The sequence below is a fragment of the Cataglyphis hispanica genome, chromosome 6 (assembly GCF_021464435.1).
Source record: "Cataglyphis hispanica isolate Lineage 1 chromosome 6, ULB_Chis1_1.0, whole genome shotgun sequence".
NCBI lineage: Eukaryota > Metazoa > Arthropoda > Insecta > Hymenoptera > Formicidae > Cataglyphis > Cataglyphis hispanica.
Genome location: NC_065959.1, coordinates 4,321,226 through 4,327,225, shown reverse-complemented (window position 1 = coordinate 4,327,225; position 6,000 = coordinate 4,321,226). Strand labels below are relative to the sequence as shown.

General features: G+C 37.7%; 1 protein-coding gene across 1 annotated transcript in view; it reads left to right on the top strand.

Moving 5' to 3' along the window:
• Window positions 1–352: 352 nt before the first annotated feature.
• The window catches only part of LOC126850298 (tachykinin-like peptides receptor 99D), a 79,036-nt gene continuing 73,388 nt past the window's right edge, over window positions 353–6,000 (top strand). Inside the window, exon 1 of the mRNA XM_050593150.1 lies at window positions 353–527. The gene's annotated coding sequence lies outside the window, so the exon portion shown is untranslated. The remainder of the gene's footprint in view (window positions 528–6,000) is intronic.

The window sequence follows — 6,000 nt, the reverse complement described above, 5'->3', positions numbered from 1 at the left end:
CATAAATTTACGTCACATTGCAAACAATGATATTTCAATAAAACCGTAAGAAGAAACTTTCTGAATTTTCTCATTCGTCAATTATACGCACTAACTTGTTTCGACATATCTCAGTTTCGGAGCTTCAAAGACATAGCATTTTCATCAAATTAGTGTTAAAAGGATACGCTGATATAAGATTGTACTCGACTGTGCGCACGCTTTTCTATATCGAGAGATCTCGTCGTGATGCTAACCATCTTCGGCGGTGGGACCCGGATTCGGGCGATGGGCCGCGATAGGTCGGCGTCTGGAGTACGCGCTCTGGCTGTGCCGGCATCGCGAGGCGAGTGTCGCGAGACAGCCGGCCAGTATCGTGGAGGCGCGCGACCCGTTGCGATCGTGCAACCCTTAAAATCACACGTCGCACCGTCCGTGTATACTGACGTGTACGTACACCCAAACTCACACAAACGAACCACGCGTGCAAGGGATACTTTCAAGGATACAGGGAATCCTCCCTCCTTTCCTTGATAGATTGATTCTCGGTGAGTTTTCCATTTTTTTAGAATGTCGCGTTTTACCCTTGCGTTGCGAGAGTGCAAAGTGGAGAACGTCAATCGAGAGTGGCGGCGCGGCTGGATAAATCTTACCCCCCTCTTGCTTAGTGTCAGCGTCCATTAGCGACTGAAGGAAGTACTTAATTTTCGAAATCGAGGCTTTTATCGTTCCAAGAAAAAGGAGGAGAATATCGGTTAACATAAAGCTATACTCGAGGGCTATTTAATGATGCGATAAGGAAACAACGCATGGGGGAAAAAGGCCTTTTAATAACTTTTATATTTATACGCTTGATATATTATTTCTCTTCTCTAATAGCGAGAATACCAGCAACATTTTTCGCAATAAATGTCTTTCCGGAAGTGATATATTCCGCGCGCGGAACTTACACTGTTACTTACTCTTGGCAAAGAATTGCGAATCGTGAAAAATAACGGTCGTTATCACTTTCGCGGTGTAGTATCTTTCAGTTTATATCTTTGATAGTTTCTAACTTTGAAGTACAACAGGAATTTACTCACCCCGTCGGAGAAGTCTGTGGAATTTGTTCGTCTTATATCATGAAATATGAGCAAAGTTAAACAAGTAAAACAATTGTACGCGAATCAAACAATTTTATGATTCAAATATCGTAAAAACAAAAGTTTCAGCTAATTAATTTTATTCTTAACTGAATAAAAGAGTAAAAAGTGAAACAAAATAAAAGCATAGAATATATAAAATTAAATTAAAGTTGAATTCGAAACAATCTTTCAACTTTGTTTAGTAATTTCTTGTGGATAATTACATCTCGCACTTTTTAAATTTTTTTTCCAAACAAAGTACTCGACAAGCACCGCATATTTTAAACAAAGACGATCGATCGTTAATGCTACATTAGCACGCCGAAAAGTTCTTAATGCGTTACCGCATACTCGGCTATTAACTCGAAAACTTTGCAGGCCCTCGAACTAATGACAAATTATCATAAAAAGATATTATAGTACCCAAAGAATTTTTTTCTTTTTAACGAAGTAATTATGAGAAAGCAGCGCGCAAATTTTTTTACACTTTAATTTATCGAACTGACTGTAAAGATCTCGATGTGCGCTTACATTACTCGTGAACATGACACTCATCATATGCAAAATATAATGTATCATATTTTATCGCGTAACGCGACCTTCTGATTAGCGAGAATAAACACGATGAGACTAATACAAAAAATTCTATTCTTCGTGCTTGCGTTATTTGCGGAAACCGAGCCGCTGTGGAAATTGCGCGATCGAGAAAGCCGACGCGCGATTTTATACCTAATGAAAGTTGACAGCGCGTGACGCGAGTGCGAATTTTGCGAGCGCGATGCAATTGCTCCAACCGATAATTACGCAATTTATGATCGGCACTCAAGCGCACGCGTTACAAGTATTTAATAACGCTATTCCATTTGACGGGGATAGCGAGTTAAATCGGTCGCTAAATGTGTGTGGAGAGAATATGCCCTTATAAACTTTGCAAAAATTTACGATGATTATTGATATTTTAAAAAAACTCTGCAAATCCACGTGTAGCCGAAATTCATTTGCTTTCATTATTATTCCTATACTGTTGTAACATCACTCTCTTTGTGCAATGATATTGATTTATGTCAATTGTTATTTGTTCTGATGGAATTTTGTTCTGATGAGAATATAAAAAAGGGAAACTTTATACGTGTGCGTAAAAGCGGGTTAAATCGAACTAGTGAACAGCTTTTATCCGAAATAACGTTCAGTGGCAACGATGGCGTGATAAATTTTAGAATAGATAGAATTCCGCCGCAGCGTTACGAACATTTCGTGATAAGTTCCTATATACGCTATGATCTCTGAAAAAAAATGAACAATGTTCGGAAGGGTATTATTGTTGTTAATGCATGACGAGAGAATTTTACTTCCGGAAATTAATATCTTCTAGATTAGATACCGCGTATCGCGCTACTTGATTGCATCCTCTTAAATTGCACGGCATGCATTGATATTCGAGCGTAAAAACCTTATTTACATCATACGCGCGTGTATACCGAGAGAAGCTTTAGAAATGAAGCATCGGTTTGCATGCACGATTTTTGTCGAATAAATAAAAATAAATCTTTCACAGTATTACCATACGCAATATCGTATTTAATTGCGTATTTAATACGGCATATAATTATTATAAATGTATAATGTGGTATTAATAATTTTGATCAAACAAATAAATGTCAAATCTGTCATTATTTATATATTTATTTTTGGACACTTTGGTAATTAAATTTTATGTTTTTGAAGGTACATTTTTCACATTTATTACATTTGATAGCATTTATTATATATAGCACAAAGTCGCTCCTTTGAGAAATTCTTTCTTTCAACGCTTCCATTTTTTGATAAAATGTAATGTAATTAATCTTGTATTGAAACATTTTATTACCAGAATAATTCGACTTTATATTATTGAGATATTTTGTTGCTTTAACACAATGTAATCATATATGAAGAAAAAAAAAAAAACAACAACAGAGTCTTTTCAGAAGATCTCTAAAATATATAAAAAAGGTGACACTGCGTTCCAAAAAAGAAAAATTATATTTTTCGGAACGCGACATTTATGTTAAGTAAAGCTTTACTTTTTCACGTTTGGATTTTCTCTTGGATTTTCTGAATTTTTCATAGATGATATCCAATTTCCGGCTTGGTCTAACGTTAATACAAGTGACTTTGCGGAAGGTCACACTATATCCGTTAGAAAGATACTCATAGCGGTTGTTCCCATAAATTCTAAAAGCCTTTTATAAATACTTGTTGAAGCTCTGCTATAAAGATCGCCGCGTATTACTCATATAGTTCTGTCAACATCATTTTCGCACGTATAACTGCCACAAAATCTCTAGATTAACAATGAAAATAAGCTAACTGATTTAACTCCACACGCTAAAAATATCGAATTGAATTATTTAAAAAGATCCATCATTTATGAAAAAAGAAAGGGAAAGTAAGAGAACATAGATAGTACTATAAATTGAATATTACTTTATTAACATATTATGCGTATCATTTCATTACTGAGCCTTATCGGAAATTAGATTCGGGTGTTACGAATTCATCTATTGATTTGATTGACATATTCTCTGCAGAGTCATTATAGTTTCTCGATGCGATACAGAGTTAAACGTCGCCGATAATCGCCCCGATGTATGCATCGGCACGAACGCGCGAGACCATAAAAGAGAAAAGCGCGAGAGAATGAGAACGTGACGTGATTAAGCGCGTCGAATGCGGAGTATCGCCGTCGATATCCGCATACTTGACGATGCGGGTTTCATAGATATATGTACATATAAATCTGTGATACATAATTCTTGCGGATCTGCTTCCGGGCACGCGCACCTTTATTAATGTCAACGCGAGAGCCGTTCCAATACTCGACGGGCAGGGGCGGGACGAGATCAAAAGGGATGAAAATTTTTGTTCGACGATTCAACCGCGATCATACAACGAGACGATGATTGGCGTAAGCCCGGCCGCTCGTTCGCCGACGTTGACGAGCGCAGCTCGCTCGACACGATACTCTCGTTGAACCGAGGAAAAAAAAAGGACGCTCTTCGCGGCGAGATAAACGCGACAATCACGACGTGATCCCGGAAATAGCGCCGTTACACTCACCGAATCTATCAGTAGCACCTACGCGCACTGATATGCGGCTCTCCAACTGTGCGATATGTTGTACATCGCGATTGCAAAAGGATTTTCAGCTTGACGATTGATTGAGTTAAAAGAAAAACTCTCTCTCTTTTTCTCTCTCTCTCTCTCTTTCTCTTTGAATGAGCCATTTTTATTGAATTGTCGAAGAAACATTGCCCATCGTATGTACGATCGTGTACAAAAAGCCAATCGATATCGTTTTATTCCATTTAAATAGAATTTCAAAAGTTCACGCATGTATGTGTGTGTATCTTGGTTCGTAACGTAAGTATAAAAATAAATTATACTTGAAATAACTTTGCGAGAAATATATTTACGAAAATATATTATCGCGACAGCTTGCGAAGCCATTATTTAAGAATTTAAAACTCAGGAGAAATTGGAAGGTTGCCGCATTATAAAACTTTGTTTCGTGAAACTTTAGATTTCGCAATCGGATTGCAACAAGTATGCTGCAGCGAGTGGGGAAAACTTCATTAAGAATATGGCATTTTACAAAACAAAAACGCTAAACGTTTTGTTGTTGCACAAACAAGTAACGGAAAATAAAAAACGACGGCAGCCGATGCAATTTAAGTGCGAGTGCGATAAAAAAAGTCACAGACAAATTATTCTTTGTCGGTATGTGTGAGTGTAGCAGTCTGTTTTCCTTTTTTTTTTTAATTTTGTTTCTGCTATTAAGATTCCTGCGCGTGCCCTCTTCCTCTCTTTCTCTCAAAATCTTCTCTTCTCCGATCGGACGGACAGAGTAGATCGTTTTATACGAGAAGCTACTAAAGATAAAAGGAACGTAAACACTGCAATTGGGCTCGCTGTAAAATAAAATAGAAGGACGAACTGAGTTGAGACGAAAAAGCTCTTGAGAGAAGAGCACATATACAAAGACTTACTACCACAACGTTGTTGCACAAACTAAGAGCGCGGTACCATCGAGCATTTGGGACAGGCTGAAGGGGTGAGAAATGCGGAAGCGCGGAAACAGATATAACATTGCAAGAAAATTCACGAGAATGGAATAGTCGAGTAGTCGTTTATGGATTGTTTCGCAGAAAGTTCGGAGGATTTTCGAGATAGTCTGACTTTCTCTCCCCGAATACAATTGACGTAGGTACGCTGACGGATTAACCTTACTCTTCGACCACAAAAATTATACAGAATTCTCAGTTCCGGAAATGTTACGAATGCCAGCATTAACGACAGCCATAACGAACGTCACGCGAGCAGCGGAAACATCGCTGCATTTATAATGTACATATACATGTCGCGAGAATCTCTCTAAAAATGAGAGTGTTTTCCTTTTGCTGGTCTCCACCGACTGAACAATTTCAGAGACCATAAAAGCACGATAGGTCAGAAAATTCAATACTCTGTCAAAACAGCGAGGCTGAATTACTTTTAAATACAGACGGCGAGTAAACCGGATGCTGTGCTGCAGTTTATGTCTGGTTTCAAAATTCAATACATTAGACTGCACGTATACCTATATAGAAAATGACATTGACATATGATCTTGTTCAAGGAAACTCGACATGATAACGAAATGTCTATAAATAAATCCGCGATATAAAGTTTTGGGATTCTTATCTTGTATCTATGGTTTTATATTAAACGGATAAATTATAGTGACATTTGCGCGTGTTATCTACATATTGGCTGTCTGGTCAGTCGCAGACCGATTCAATCAAATGTTTGTATATGAATTCTACTGCTAGTCGTTGACTAGCTGTATAGATACCGAGTATTCAATAACTGGCACATA